The following is a 17,509-nucleotide window of genomic DNA, read 5'->3' as shown; positions in this document are numbered from 1 at the left end:
AGGCAGGCAGGCAGGCAGGCAGGAAGGAAGGAAGGAAGGAAGGAAGGAAGGAAGGAAGGAAGGAAGTTAAATAACACCCTTCTAAATAACCGATTGATCAAAAAGTCTCAAGAGAATTCAGAAAATATTTTGAACTACTTAAATATGAAAAAAAGTATCAAAAATTGGGAGATACAATTAAAGTCTACAAGCAGCTTACTATAAATATTATTATATAGATAGGCTAAAAATAAAAGAATAGAAAATGACAAACCATCAATGTACACTAATAAAAAGAATGCAAGAATGACTATATTGTTATCAAAGCAGGCTTCAGAACAAGGAACATTACCGGGGAGAAAGAGAACAAACACACCAAGAACACATAACAAAACAATCCAGGTATGTAAGTGCAAAACCATACAGCTTCAAAATACATGACTCGAAAACTGATGCAACTAAAAGGAAGAATGGACAAATCTACAATTATACTTGGAGACATCAAAGCACCTCTTGATAATTAATAGAAGTAGAAAATCAGCAAGAATTAAGAAGACCTGAACAACCAGAAAAGTGGACATTTTATAGCTGCTCAGTCCCTTCTTTGTTTTTTGAGAGAAAAAAAATATTCCAGAAAAGATAAAAATGGATTTATTTTATGAACAACCATATTTGACCCAAGTTCCATGAACACTATTCTTCATCAACTAAATACTGGTTGGAAAGGACTTATCTTTTATACAAAGTAACAGAAGTTATAATTCAATCTCTAGGTCATTTGTATGGCAGAAATATTACATATAGTTACTATTATCTACAAAGTAATGTTATTTTAACATTATGACAAATCGTGTCAGAAACGCCCAAAGTACCTCTCTTAGCTTTTTCCTGGGAGCTTAATTTTGTTTTTTCTTAGTTACGTCTAGATTTAACCATTGCTTCTGCCAATTCAGTTTCTAGGTTCTGATGTTATCAGTTGTGTATAATAGACTGTGAAATGTAGTGATCTGATAGTTTACTAGTGTATTTAAAGGAAATATCTTCTAAAAATAAATAATTTGTGGCAGATGTCAGTCTATAAAAGGGAAGACTAATTTTGAAAACGATAGGTTTTCATATTATATAATATGTGAAAATATCACATATGTGAAAACATGATCTCTGTGTATTTTTAATAGCATTATACCAGAAATTTTTAGATGATTACATACTTTTTAATTAAATTATAGCAGTGAAAATAGTTAACAAAAGAACTAGATTTTGGACAGAAGAAGAAAGAAATACATAAAATCTCTTCCACCCTTTTTTCTCATTCTTTTTCAAAATAGCAAACTTTTGCCTGTCATGTCTGAAATGTATTACCAAATATGACTTTTCAAGATCTTTCATATTTCAAATATTGTATCAATATGCTTTATTTTTAATTCTCCAATTTATGATAATTTGTTTTTGTTGTTTGTGGTATGCAAAGATATGTACAGAGCCTTTCAAATAAAGTGACTCTGAACAAAAAAAAAGAAGATCTGAACGCTATCTGTCAACTTGACCTAATTAATATTTATGAAGTATTCTGTCCAACAATAAGAGAATATACATTCTTTTCAAGTGAGTGTGGAACATTCACCAAGGTAGACCAGAGATTAGCGAACTATAACCTGTGGACAAAATTTCACCCACCATTTATTTTTGTAAATTAGTCTTATTGAGACACAACCATGCCAATTTGTTTGTGTATTGTCTGTGGCTATTTTTGTGTCACAAAGGCAGAGATGAATAGTGCAAGAGAGACCATATGGCCCTAAAACCAAAAGTATTTACTACTGACCCTTTACAGAAAAAGTTACCTACCAATCTTCTGGACCATAAACAAACTATAGCCAATTTAAAACAACAGAAAGCACAGACTTTATTCTTTGACCTTAAGAGAATTAAATTAGAAATTAATAACGAGGGTATTTGGAAAATTCCAAACATTTTGGAAATTAAGTAACACCCTTCTAAGCAACCCATTGATCAAAAAGGAAGTCTCAAGAGAATTCAGAAAATTTTCTAAATTACCTAAATATTAAAATATAGGGCCAGACACGGTGGTTCCCACCTGTAATCCCAGCACTTTGGGGGGCCAAGGCGGGTGCTTCACTTGAGGCCAGGAGTTCAAGACCAGTCTGGCCAACATGGTGAAAACCCATCTCTACTAAAAATACAAAAAATTAGGGGAGTGGTGGCACACACATGTAGTCCTAGCTACTGAGACATGAGACATGGGAATCACTTGAACCCAGGAGGCGGAGGTTGCAGTGACCCGAGATTGCGCCACTGCACTCCAGCCTAGGTAACAGAGCAAGACTCTGTCTCAAAAAATAACTACATAAATAAATAATGTTGGGGTCCGTGCTGGGGGTGGTGGAGAATGAAAGAACACACAAAAGACAAAGACACACAGAGAACATGGCGGCCACACTCAGAGCCTCTGCCTCACTTTATTTATACTCCATAAACCCCACGTCAGCAGAAAGAATGCAATGCAAAACAAACTTTCTTTTCCCACATGTAACCTTCTACTCAGTTCCTTGTTTCTATGCTCTTCCTTATCTGCCCGCCTTCTTGGCGCCTACGGGAGTTCATTAAAAGTTCAATTGGAGATACTGTCCTTGAGCCCTATCTATTCTCAGCATACTGTTTTCAAAGGCCCTTGCAAAATAATGTTTCAACTCTGGACAATATCCATTGACTTCCAGCCAAGAAACATGGGGAAAAAAAGAAAAGAATAAAGCTTTTAAATTTATTTATTTATTTATTTATTTTATTATACTTTAAGTTCTAGGGTACATGTGCACAACATGCAGGTTTGTTACATATGTATACATGTGCCATGTTGGTGTGCTACACCCATTAACTAGTCAGTTACGTTAGGTATATCTCCTAATGCTATCCCTCCCCCACCCCCCCCATAATAGGACCTGGTGTGTGATGTTCCCCTTCCTGTGTCCAAGTGATCTCATTGCTCAATACCCACCTATGAGTGAGAACATGTGCTATTTGGTTTTCTGTCCTTGTGATAGTTTGCTGAGAATGATGGTTTCCAGCTGCATCCATGTCCCTACAAAGGACACGAACTCATCCTTTTTGATGGCTGCATAGTATTCCATGGTGTATATGTGCCACATTTTCTTAATCCAGTCTGTCACCAATGGACATTTGGGTTGATCCCAAGTCTTTGCTATTGTGAATAGTGCCACAATAAACATACGTGTGCATGTGTCTTTATAGCAGCATGACTTATAATCCTTTGGGTATATCCCCAGTAATGGAATGGCTGGGTCAAATGGTATTTCTAGTTCTAGATCCTTGAGGAATCGCCATACTGTTTTCCACAATGGTTGAACTAGTTTACAGTCCCACCAATGGCATAAAAGTTTTCCTGTTTCTCCACATCCTCTCCAGCACCTGTTATTTCCTGATTTTTTAATGATCGCCATTCTAACTGGTGTGAGATGGTATCTCATTGTGGTTTTGATTTGCATTTCTCTGATGGTGAGTGATGATGAGCATTTTTTTATGTGTCTGTCAGCTGTATGAATGACTTCTTTTGAGAAGTGTCTGTTCATATCCTTTGCCCACTTTTTGATGGGGTTGTTTTTTTTTCTTGTAAATTTGTTTGAGTTCTTTATAGGTTCTGGATATTAGCCTTTTGTCAGATGAGTAGATTGCAAAAATTTTCTCCCATTCTGTAGATCGCCTGTTCACTCTGATGGTAGTTTCTTTTGCTGTGCAGAAGCTCTTTAGTTTAATTAGATTCCATTTGTCTATTTTAACTTTTGTTGCCGTTGCTTTTGGTGTTTTAGACATGAAGTCCTTGCCCATGCCTATGTCCTGAATGGTATTACCTAGGTTTTCTTCTAGGATTTTATGGTTTTAGGTCTAACATTTAAGTCTCTAATCCATCTTGAATATTTCAAGTTTATACCTTAAGAAACTAGAAAAATAAGAGCAAATTAAACACAAAGCAAATGGGAGGAAGAAAATAAGAAAGAGCACAAATCAATAAAATTTAAAAAAATTGAGAACATTTGTAAAAGCAATTGTATGAAAACATCAAAATTATTAATAAACCCCTAGCCAGACTAAGACAGAAAAAAGATAACACAAATTATCAATATCAGGAATGAAAGAAGGGATATTACTACAGATACTACAGACATTAAAAGGGTACAAGAGAATACTACAAATAATTTTATGCCCATACATTCAATGACTTAAATAAAATGGAATAAATCTTTAAAGATACACTACCAAAATTCACGTGAGAAGAAATAAGTAAACTGAATAGTCTATTAAAAACTGAATTTGTAGTTTAAAATCTTCCAACAAAGAAAAGTACCACAAGACTTCACTGCTAACATCAACCAAACATTTAAGAAGGTAATAACATCAAATCAACATAATCTCTTCCAGAAAATAGACTAGGAGAGAATATTTTCTAAATTTTTTGTGAGGTCATCATTACCCTGATACCAAATCCAGACAAGATGTACACAAGAGAATAAAATTACAAACCAATATCCTTCATGAACATGGTCATGAAAAATTCCCAATGAATTATTAACAAGTAATATCCAGGAACATATAAGAAGGAATATATACCATGAGCAAGAGAAGTTTATCTAAGAAATGAAAGGATGTTCTTCGTTTGAAAATCAATCAGTATAATTAATCATATCAACAAACTAAAAAAAAAGAAAAACTATGTGATTATCTTGATTATCTTAATAGATGCAGAAAAAAAAAAAAAAAACATTTGACCAAACTCAACGTCCAGTCATAATGTTTTTAAAAACTTACAGCACACTATAAATATAAGGTTGTCTTCTTAAACTGATTAAAGGCAGCTATGAAAAATGTACAGTTAATTTTTTTATGGAGAAATAGTGAATATTTGAAACCAAGACAAGGCTACCTGCTCGCACTACTCTTATTTGACATTGTACTTTATGTTTAGCTAGTTCAGTAACACAAAAAAAGGAAGTAAAAAACATACAGATTGGAAAGGAGGAAATAAAACTTTTTATTCAGATAGGTTTGTCTACGTGGAAAATCTTAAGGAATCCACAAAAAGACCTCAGGAATTAATAAGTGAGTTTAGCAAGGTTGCAGGATACAAGACCAATACACAAAATCGATTCTATTTCTCAATAACAGCAATGGTCAATTTTCTAATCTTTTAATTTTTTAAAATCTTAGATTCTGTTGACAATAGCACAGACAATAAAATATTTAAATATTATATATTTATTAATATAGCATATTTGATACACACACACATACATAGGATCTGTATGCTGAAAACACAAAATGAATGGAAAAAAATCAAAATAGACCTAAATAAATGTAGAGATATACTGTGTTCATGGATTGAAAGCCTCAATATTGTTAAGATGTCAGTTCTTCTCAAACTGTATAGATGTATAGATTCATGCAATATCAATCAGAATCCCCCCAGGATTTTATGTAGATGTCAACAAGCTGATTCTAAAATGCATATGAGAAAGCAAAGATATGAGAATATTCAAAACCATTTGGATAAAAAATTAAGTCTGATTTTCAAGACTTACTATAAAAAAGTGGTCCTCAATTGGAGACAGTCCCCACCCCCACCCCCACTGCCAGAGGATATTTAGTAATGTCTGAGAACATGTTTTTATTAATATACAATAATTTTACATATTTATGGGGTACATGTGATACCATGCATACAATGTGTAATGATAAGGGTAGCTGGTATATCCACCAGCTTGGATGTTTATAATTTCTTCGTGTCAAGAACACTCCACATCTTCTCTTTGAGCTTTTGAAATACACAATACATAATTGATAACTATAGTCACATTACTGTGCCATTATTGAACACCAACAATTACTCTTTCTAACTAGATATTTTATACCTATTAACAAAACTCTCTTCATACCCCCTGCCCCCTACCCTTCTCAGCCTCTGGTGACCATTCTCTACATCCATGAGATTAACTCTTCTCCCACATATGAGCAAAAACATGTCTTTCTGTACCAGAGTTATTTTAATTAACATAATGCCCTCCAAGTTCATCTGAAGACATTTTTGATTGTCATGACTCAGGGAATGCTACTAGCATCTAGTAAGTGGAAGTCAGGCATGCTGCTAAAATTTGCATGATGCCTTCCATGGCAAAGAATTATCTGGCCCAAAATATCAATAGGGCTAAGGGTGAGAAATTCTGCAACAAGGCTACAGTAATAAAGTCAGTGTGGTATTGACAAAAAGATAAAAAACTAAAGGAGAAAGGAAGGAAGGAAGGAAGGAAGGAAGGAAGGAAGGAAGGAAGGAAGGAAGGAAGGAGAGAGAGAGAGAGAGACAGAAAGAAAGAAAGAAAGAAAGAAAGAAAGAAAGAAAGAAAGAAAGAAAGAAAGAAAGAAAGAAAGAAAGAAAGAAAGAAAGAAAGAAAAAGAAAGAGAAGGAAGGAAGGAAGGAAGGAGGAAGGAAGGAAGGAAGGAAGGAAGGAAGGAAGGAAGGAAGGAAGGAAAGAAAGAAAGAAAGAAAGGAAAGAGAGAGAGAGAAAGAAAGAAAGAAAGAAAAGAAAGAAAGAAAGAAAGAAAGAAAGAGAAAGAAAGAAAGAAAGAGAAAGAAAGAAAGAAAGAGAAAGAAAGAAAGAAAGAGAAAGAAAGAAACTAAAGTGTCTAGATGTAGACCAACACAAATTGACTTTGACAAAGATGCAAAGTCAATGTATTGGAGAAACGACAGTCTTTTCATAAAATGGTTCTAGGGAAATTGCACATTCATATGCAGAAAAATGAGTCTTGTCTCATATCATATATATATATTTTTAAGTTACCTTAAAATGGATCATAGGCTTAACTGTAAATCTTCTAGAAAAAAAAATAGGGAGAAATCTTTATGAATCTGGGTTAGGCAAACATGGTATACTATATATACCCCATTTTCTTTATACAATCAAATGTTCATGAACACTTAGGTTAATTCCATGACTTTGCTATTGTGAATATGTTCATCAGAAATATTGGCCCATAGTTTTTTTTTTTCAATGTCATTGCCTGATTTTGGTATCAGGGTGATACTGGTTTCATAGAATAAGCTTGGGAGGAATATCTCCCCATTAATGATGTGAAAAAACAGTAAAAGTGGTATCAGCCCTTCTTTGCACATCTGGTAAAATTTGGTTGTAAATCTGTCTGGTCCTGGGCTTTTTGTTGTTGTTGAAAGATTTTTTTTTATTACTGACTCAATTTCATTACTTGTCATCGGTCTGTTTAGGATTTCTATTTCTTCCTGGTTCAAATGTGGGAGGTTGCATGTTTCCAGGAATTTATCCATTTCTTCCAGATTTTCTAGTGTGTACATATAGGAATGTTGATAATTCTGGAGTTGCGTTGTTTTGTTTTGTTTTTTGAGACAGAGTTTCACTCTTGATGCCCAGGCTGGAGTGCAATGGCACAGTCTCAGCTCACCACAACCTCCGTCTCCTGGGTTCAATTGATTCTCCTGCCTCAGCCTCCAAAGTAGCTGGGGCTACAAGTACCCGCCACCACACCCAGCCAATTTTTAAATTATTATTGTTTTTGTAAAGACAGGGTTTCAACATGTTGGCCAGGCTGGTCTTGAACTCCTGACCTCAGGTGATCCACCCACCTCCGCCTCCCGAAGTGTTGGGATTACAGGCATGAGCCACCACACCCGGCCAGTTCTGGAGATCTTTTGTATTTCTGTGGTATCAGTTGTAATGTTGTCACCTTCACCATTTGTGATTGTACTTACATGTTTCTTTTTTCTTGATTAAACTAGCTAGTCATTTACCTATTTTATTTATCCTTTCAAATAATCAATTTTTCATTTTGTTGATTCTTTGTCATTTCTTTTGTCTCAATCTCATTTAGTTCTGCTCTGATCTTTGTTATTTCTTTTCTTCTGCTAGCTTTGGGTTGGGTTTGCTCTTGCTTTTCTAGTCCCTTGAAGTGCAAAGTTAGGTTGCTAATTTTTTATTTTTCTATCTTTTTTATGTAGGTATATAGTGCTATAAATTTTCCTCTTAGTACTACTTTTGCTGCATTCCAGAGGTTTTGGTATCTTGTGCCTCTATATTATTTGTCTCAAAGAAAATTTGATTTTGGCCACAATTTCGTTTACCCAAAAGTCATTCAGGAGCAAGTCATTTAGTTCCCACTTACTTGTGTAAGTTTCAGAGTTCCTCTTGGCATTGATTTCTAATTTTATTTCCCTTTGGTCCAAGAAGACATTTGATATGATTTAAATTTTTTCAGAGTTATAGAGACTTGTTTTGTGGCCAAGCATATGGTCAGTTTTGGAGATTGTTTCATGTGCAGGTGAGAAAACTGTATATTCTGTGGTTGTTGGGTAGGATGTTCTGTAAATGTCTATTAAGTCCATTTGGTCTAGAGTTCAGTTTAAGTCCAGAGTTTGTTGACTTTCTACCTCAATGACCTCTCTCGTTATGTCAGGGGAGTGTTGAGGTCCCTGGCTACTACTGTTATGCTGTCCATTTCTTTTCTTAGGTCTGGAAGTATTTGTTTTATGAATCTGCATGCCCCGGTGTTGGGTACACATATATTTAGGATGGTTAAATCTGCTTGTTGTATTGAACCCTTTATAATTGCATAATACCATTTTTAGTCTTTTTTTAAATTTTGTTGGTTTAAAGTTTGTTTTATCTGATATAATAAGGATGGCCACTCCTGTTTTCTTTTGTTTTACATTTTCATGGTATGTTTTCCATCCCTTTACTTTGAGTCCATAGGTGCTTCAACCATTAAGTGGTTCTCTTGTAGGCAAAAGATGATTGGATCTTGGTTCTTTTAATCCAGTTCTCCTAGATCTATAGTATATATATTTTATGTGGAGCATTTTGGCCATTTACATTTAAAGTTAATATTCAATGTGTAGTTTTGTTTCTTTCATAGCATTGTTAGCTAGTTGCCTTGGGTCTCAATTGTGCAATTGCTTTATAGGGTCTGTGGGCTTTCTATTTATATGTGCTTTTATAATGGCAAGTATTGTCCTTTTGTCTTCATATTTAGAACTCATTTGATCATTTCTTGCAGGGTCAGTCTAGTGGTGATGAATTTCTTTATCATTTGCTTGTCTGGAAAAGTCTTTATTTCTCCTTCATTTATGAAGCTTAGTTTGGCAGGATATAAAATTCTTGGCTGGCATTTTCTTTTCTTTAAGGAAGTGAAAAATAGCCCACTTTTCTCTTCTGGCTTGTAAGGTGTCTGCTGAGAAGTCTGCTGTTAGTCTGATGGAATTTCTTTTATCAGTGATTTAACATTTCTCTCTAGCTCCATTTAATATTTATTCTGTCACATTGACCTTGGATAGTCGGATGATTATATGCCTTGGTGATGTTTGTCTTGTATAGTATTTTCCAAGTGTTACCTGAATTTCTTCTCCCTAGATCTCTACATCTTAATAAGATCCGGAAAATTTTCCTGAATTATTCCTTAAATATGTTTTCCAAACTTCTTACTTTTTCTTCTTTTTCCTCAGGAATGTCTGTAATTTGTGGGTTTGGTCACTTTACATAATCCCATATTTCTTGAAGACTTTGTTCATTTTTTAGCATTTTTATTTGATTTTTGTCTGACTGGGTTAATTCAAACTGCCAGTCCTCAAGCTCTGAAATTTTTTATTCTGCTTGGTCTAGTCTATTGTTAAAGATTTCAACTGTGTTTTGAAATTCCTTCAGTAAATTTTTCATTTCCAGATATTCTTTTTGGGTTTTCAGAAAGATGTCTATCTTGTCTTTCATCTCCTGAATTGTTTTTCTGGTTTCCTTGTGTTGGTTTTCAACTTTCTTTTGGATATGATTGAGCTTTCCTATAATTCTGATAAGGTTTGAGTGTGCCCCTACCCAAATCTCATCTTGAATTTTAGCTCCCATAATCCCCATGTGTCATGGAAGGGACCCAGTGGGAGGTAATTGAATCATGGCAGTGTTCTTTCCTGTGCTGTTCTCATGATAGTGAATAAGTCTCATAAGATCTGATGGTTTTATAAAGGGCAGTTCCCCTGCATGTGCTCTTTTGCCTGCTGCCATGTAAGATGTGCCTTTGATCCTCCTTCACCTTCCACCATGATTGTGACGCCTCCCCAGCCATGTGGAACTATGAGTCCATTAAATTTCTTTTTCTTTATAAATTACCCAGTCTTGGGTATTTCCTCATAGTAATATGAAAATGGACTAATAAAAATCCATATCTTGAATTCTTTGTCATTTTAAAGTTTTCATTTTGGTTAGGATCCATTCCTAGAGAGCTAGTGTGTTTTTGGGAGACTGTCACAACATTCCATTTCTTCATGGTGCTGGAGTTCTTGTGCTGGTTCCTTCTCATCTGTAAAAGCTGTCACTTCTTATTTTGAATTTACTTTCATTTGGATGAGATTTTTTTTTCTTCCCCCCTTGAGGGTATGACTGTTGCATATATGGGATAGAGTCCTTTGGCTTTGTTTCTATGTGATTTTAGGGAACCAAGGCTCTATATGAATTATTTGGTCATAGATAGCCTTAGTGTAGTGGTTTTCACAAATGCTAGTTGCTTGTAGATTGTAGTGTTTGTGTGCTGTGCATGTGGTCAGGCTCACTACCTCCTATAGAAATGGGGATGTAGAAGTTTTGAGAGCCTTGTTTCCCAGCACTGCGCCCTTGTGTCAGCAGGAATCATGTTGGGGTTGTGCAGTTCACCCTACAGACCAGTAGGTGACACTTGTTGGTAAAAGCCAATCGAGTGCTATACACTGATGTCGGCAGTTGTGATGGGCCATGCAGTTTGACCTCCTGGCCAGCAGGTGGTGCTTGCAGGCAAAAGGCAGTTGCAGGGATGGCAGTGGAATTTTTACTTGGACTTTATTGATGGGGGAATGTACCAGGGTGTCCCTGGTGACTGGCAGAGTGTGGAGTTCTCAGGGGTTATGTCCCATGTTCTGCTGCCAAGGTGGCTGAAGGGGGGAAAGCTGAGCAAGGCTATGTTAGGTGAGCCCACAACCAAGCTCTCCTGTCTGGGTGCAAGCACCAAGCTTGGTGGGGTTCTATGGGTAGCTCTCAGGCCTCTGCTACAACCCTCCAGGGAGGGGCAGAGGTCCTTCAACTACACCACAGAGCACATTCAGGGGAAGAGAGGCGCCCAGGGTCTTCAGCCCAGCAGGCAGCTGTCGGGCCCACTCAGCTCCCACAACCCCAAGAACAACAGGCCTAACCCATTAAGATAGTCTCAACCCATCCATGCCAAGATCACCAAGCTATTCCACATATTCTAGACCACGAGACACCCTGCAACAGAAATCGCTATTATCAGGCCACACCCTTCCCACCAGCCTGGTGAAGAGAGGGGTGCCCAGCTCCCGCATCACCAGATGAACCTGACACACTTTTCTCTGTGTTCTGACAGAGGAGATCCTCCACTAGAGATCAGGCCATAGATCTTATCTCCATACCTCTGGGCGGAGTGCTTGAGTCCTAGAAAACCGGAACCAGGTCAACTTAATTACCCTCTGTCTCCTTGGGGTCAAGCACCAGCTGTGATGGGGGAGTGAACTGCTCCCAGGCTGCACCGAAAAACCACTCAGGCAGAGCAATAGAGGCTATATTGTGGGTCTCCTCCCAGCTCCTCCTGGGAATGGCCAGGCAAGCAGTCTTAGGAGGAACCAGCAGGCATGGGGCTATGTGGTTCGGATGCATCTTGGTCCTGTGGCAATGGCATTGAGGCTTGTCTTGGGTACATGAGAGTGCCTGACGTCCACTCTCTCCTGGCCTGGCAGACAACAGGAGCTGCAACTTCTTAGGGCAGGATGTAAAACCTTGGAGGGTGGGCACACAGAGTTGCATTTTGCTGCAACTGTGAAAAAAAGACCTTTAGGCTCCATGCAGTTTCAGGTAGTCCCTTGGTGTGGTCTCTAGGCAGCTCCCCCTGCCAGTCTGTGGAGGTCATAGGAACTTGTGTAGCTAGGAGCTCAGAGGTCCACAGCAGGAATGAGGTGTCCCAGGGCTCCTTCACTCATTGCTTCCTTGGGTCTGACCTGGGTGTAGGCGTCAGTCCTGATGCCAAGCAGGCAGCCCTGTTTCCTCTTTCTTCAACCACAAAGTCTTCTGTTACTTCTCTATTAAATTTCAGTGTTTTCTCTCAAAAGATCTGTTTGAAGTGTGAAGGTTTACTCAATATGTTGGTTTTTCTCCCTGGAAGAGGTGCATCCCAGCCACATGTAGTCAGCTATGTTTAATCCTTCCAGTTTTTACATAATTCTCGACAAATTGCAATGTCATTGAGAACCTAATATAAAGTACAAGTAAGCATTTAATCTACTTGTAGTTATAAGTCACTTTACTATTTGGTATACTCCTGCAGTTTTGACATTTGTAGTCAGAGGACATGCAGAGGAGTTCCCAGAAGTGAATTTTATTAACTGCGTAAATGAGCTGTAAACTAAAGAGAACCCTCAGAGAGTTACAGAGCTGAAGGACATCAAGATGATCATCCATTTCAAATGCTTCAGTGTACAGACCAGAAAACTGAAGACTGAGAAGGAAAATTACTGGTTTGCTACACTTACATGAGACTTACACATTGAGGGAGCCAGATCTTTAGAAATCAAGTCAAACAGAGAAGCAATTGTTAATTGTTAACAGCTCACATTGAAATCTCAGGATAGTTTCAATTAAATTGATCGAGGCACTTAAAAAATCATGAGTCTTAATTGTTGGTTCTAAAGTCAAGTCACCAACAATATTTAATAACTGATTCTATTCATTATCATAAATATAAATCAGACAAAATCACCCCAAACTTAAACACTAAAATGATCAAAATTAAGGTTTTGTGTTACCCGTCTTCTTCCACTTTAACTTGTTGTTGCACTCGTAATATGTATTACAGCATGGGGAGGAGAGGTGTCTGATCTGTGCTTGACACAACTGGGGAACATACACACATACCTACTGATACAATTTTATACCAGCAGACATGTTCAGCTCTAAATTCAAAGCAAGGCTGGTGTACAGCTATCTTTCCTTAATTCTCATGAGGTAATCATATATGTCTACAGTGATGGCAAAAGAAGTTTTGTTCTGCAGTCTATTTTTAAAAGGGTTTTTAAATCTTGTCTAAATAGTTAAAATATATTTTAAAAAGATATGACTCACAGATCAGATGGTTGTAGATGTGTGGTATTATTTCTGAGGGCTCTGTTCTGTTCCATCGGTCTATATCTCTGTTTTGGTACCAGTACCATGCTGTTTTGGATACATAGCCTTGTAGTATAGTTTGAAGCCAGGTAGCGTGATGCCTCCAGCTTTGTTCTTTTGTCTTAGGATTGTCTTAGCAATGCAGGCTGTTTTTTGGTTCCATGTGAACTTTAAAGTAGTTTTTTCCAATTCTGTGAAGAAAGTCATTGGTAGCTTGATGGGGATGGCATTGAATCTATAAATTACCTTGGGCAGTATGGCCATTTTCACAATATTGATTCTTCCTATCCATGAACATGGAATGTTCTTCCATTTGTTTGTGTCCTCTTTTATTTCGTTGAGCAGTGGTTTGTAGTTCTCCTTGAAGAGGTCCTTCACATCCCTTATAAGTTGGATTCCTAGGTATTTTATTCTCTTTGAAGCAATTGTGAATGGGAGTTCACTCATGATTTGGCTCTCTGTTTGTCTGTTATTGGTATATAGGAATGCTTGTGATTTTTGCACATTGATTTTGTATCCTGAGACTTTGCTGAAGTTGCTTATCAGCTTAAGGAGATTTTGGACTGAGACGATTGGGTTTTCTAAATATACAATCACGTCATGTGCAAAAAAAATAATACCACACATCCACAGTCATCTGATCTGATCTTTGACAAACCTGACGGAAACAAGAAATGGGGAAAGGATTCCCTATTTAATAAATGGTGCTGGGAAAACTGACTAGCCATATGTAGAAAGCTGAAACTGGATCCCTCCCTTACACCTTATACAAAAATTAATTCGAGATGGATTCAAGACTTAAATGCTAGACCTAAAACCATAAAAACCCTAGAAGAAAACTTAGGCAATACCATTCAGGACATAGGCATGGACAAGGACTTAATGTCTGAAGCACCAAAAGTAATGGCTACAAAAGCCAAAATTGACAAATGGGATCTAATTAAACTAAAGAGCTTCTGCACAGCAAAAGAAACTACCATCAGAGTGAACAGGCAACCTACAGAATGGGAGAAAATTTTTGCAATCTACTCATCTGACAAAGGGCTGATATCCAGAATCTACAAAGAACTCAAACAAATTTACAAGAAAAAATCAAACAACCCCATCAAAAAGCGGGCAAAGGATATGAACTTTGATATGAACTCTTCTGAGACACTTCTCAGAAGAAGACATTCGTACAGCCAACAGACACATGAAAAAATGCTTATCATCACTGGCCATCAGAGAAATGCAAATCAAAACCACAATGAGATACCATCTCACACCAGTTAGAATGGTGATCATTAAAAAGTCAGGAGACAACAGGTGCTAGAGAGGATGTGGAGAAATAGCAACACTTTTACACTGTTGGTGGGATTGTAAACTAGTTCAACCACTGTGCAAGACAGTGTGGTGATTCCTCAAGGATCTAGAACTAGAAATACTATTTGACCCAGCCATCCCATTACTGGGGATATACCCAAAGGATTATAAGTCATGCTGTTATAAAGACACATGCACATGTATGTTTATTGTGGCACTATTCACAATAGCAAAGACATGGAACCAACCCAAATACCATCAATGATAGACTGGATTAAGAAAATGTGGCACATATACACCATGGAATACTATGCAGCCATCAAAAAGGATGAGTTCATGTCCTTTGTAGGGACATGGATGAAGCTGGAAACTATCATTCTCAGCAAACTATCACAAGGACAGAAAACCAAACACCACATGTTCTCACTCATAGGTTGGAATTGAACAATGAGAACACTTGGACACAGGAAAGGGAACATGACACACCGGGGTCTGTCATGGGGTAGGGGGAGGGGGGAACGATAGCATTAGGAGATATACCTAATGTAAATGATGAGTTAATGGGTGCAGCACACCAACATGGCACATGTATACATGTGTAACAAACCTGCACGTTGTGCACATGTATCCTAGAACTTAAGGTATAATAAAATAAAAAAAGAAGAAGAAAAAAATATATTTATGACTCACATTTTTATGGAATCCAGGAAATATTTTCACTGAACTCTTCTTTGGGATATAGTTTGAAAGTCAGTAATATAGAGATCACTGGTTGTAAATGCAAACAGCTTGAGTGTCAGGTCTCTAGCCCTCTTCTCCTTAGGTCCACTCTAGTTTTCATACAGGTCCTGAGGACCTAGGCTTCTACTAGTAGCCATGCTAATTCCTTCCTAGAGGCAGTTTGAGGTGGCTTCAAGAGGAAGCAAGTCTTCTCTGCTTACCACCTGTGCTTGTAGATCCTCTAGATGAATTCAGACAAGATTGACTTTCAGAACGAATACAACTAAGGCTATTAATCTGTGACCTCAGTATACAGGAATTATTATCTGCATCATGAGGATGAGGCAGGTCATAGAAATTGAAGAGCTCACCCCAGTCACCTACCAAATAAATGGCAAAGTAAAGCTCTCTGAAGTGAGGTCTTCTCTGCTTACCACCTGTGTCCTATGTCCACTCTAGTTTTCATACGGGTCCTGAGGACCTAAGCTTCTACTAGTAGCCTTGCTAATTCCTTCCCAGAGGCAGTTTGAGGTGGCTTCAAGAAGAGGAAGGTCTTCTTTGTTTGCCAGCAAGCTTTGCTACTAGGTGACCACAGCACCCCTACAATCTTAGAGCATGAGACAATTGTACATTAGACATGACACAGATGGTGCTAGGGGAGATCGTGGGCTTCGGGGGTCAGGTAGATCTCGCTTCAGATAGCTTTGCTTTGCCATTTGTTTGGTAGGTGACTGCGGTGAGCTTTTCAATTTCTCTGAGCTGCCTCATCCACATGATGGGAATAATAATTCCTGTATACTGAGGTCACAGATTAATAGCCTCAGTTGTATTCATTCTGAAAGTAAGTCTGTCTGAATTCATCTAGAGAATCTATCAAGTAACCTCAAATACAAGGCAAGGAAGTTGTTCAAAGGCAGAAAGTTATTCAAATACAAGGGAAGGAAGTTATTCCAAGGCAGAAAGAGTCCATGTGCCTGACTTTGGGCCAATGGTGCAATTGGAGAGATAGAATGGTGTGCCTTCTTATCCAGTGACAGGGCTCCACATGTTATGCCAGAATCTTTGAGAGGAGTGGCTCTAATAAAAAGAGAATTAAAAAATAAACTGTTTCCCCAAAGTCTTTGCTATTACATCAAGAGTACAAAGGATTGTGATTTGAAATCCATAGAACAAAACAAGGATGAAAGAGACTTGCACATCTTTTCTTTAATTGAAATATATACAGTAAAGTGAAAACCTCACATAATTTCATCACATGAAAAGGACATAAATAACTAAAATACGTTTCCTTTCATTCCCAGAATGCTTTGAGCCTACCCCATCCCTAGTCATCTTAATCCCATCCCTCCCACTCCTAGGAAACTACAGTCATTTTGTTATATAACTTTAGAGACTTCTTTCTGTGATTATACACACACATATACACAAATGTTCTGTTTATTTTTTAATATTTTAAATTTTTAGACATTTGGGGGTAGAAGCACAGATTCCTTACATGTATATATTGCTTAGTGGTGTTATTGCTTTTAGTATACCGATGACCTGAATAGTGAACATTGTAGCCAAGGGGTAATTTTTCAACTCTCACCATGCCCCTCCCACTCTCCCACCTTTTGTTATCTCCAATGTCTATTTTTCCACTCTCTATGTCCATGACATACACATATATTGTTCTTAAATGTGACTATGCTATGCATATTGGACTGAAATTGCTAAAAACATCTCATGCTCATGCTTTCAGGTCACTATTTACGGGTCACCATGCCAAAGCTCCTGGGAGCTTTCCCTGTTATTTCAGAGTCCTGAAAATGAATACTGCTATATATTTAAAAAAAAAAAAAAAACATTTTCTATAAGCCTTCCTTAATCCTTTTCAAGAAGAGCAAAGTATCTCTTCAACTGTTTTCCAAAAACATGTGTGTTGCTTGTATTTTCACTGTATCCCTAATTACATTCTATCTTTTAGTACAGGTGCCAGTTACCGGTAACAACAAAAAAAAAATCAACCTCTGCCAGAATATCTAAAGAGGTTTATTCTGAGCCAATATGAGTGACTATAGCCTAGGGAAACAGACTCAAGAGGTCCTGAGAAGGTGTTCCCAAGGCAGTTGGGTTAACGTTTGGGAGGGAGACAGAAATTGCATGTCAAAACATAAATGAATACATGGGAGCTGTACATTGAATCTATCCAAAAAGGCAGGACTTCTGGCAGTGGGAGCTTACAAGCCATAGGTGAGTTTAGGGATTCTTTAGTTGGCAATTGG

Source organism: Macaca mulatta, chromosome 1, assembly GCF_049350105.2.
Source record: "Macaca mulatta isolate MMU2019108-1 chromosome 1, T2T-MMU8v2.0, whole genome shotgun sequence".
Lineage (NCBI taxonomy): Eukaryota > Metazoa > Chordata > Mammalia > Primates > Cercopithecidae > Macaca > Macaca mulatta.
The sequence above is the reverse complement of the archived record's forward strand: the minus strand, read 5'-3'. Positions refer to the sequence as shown.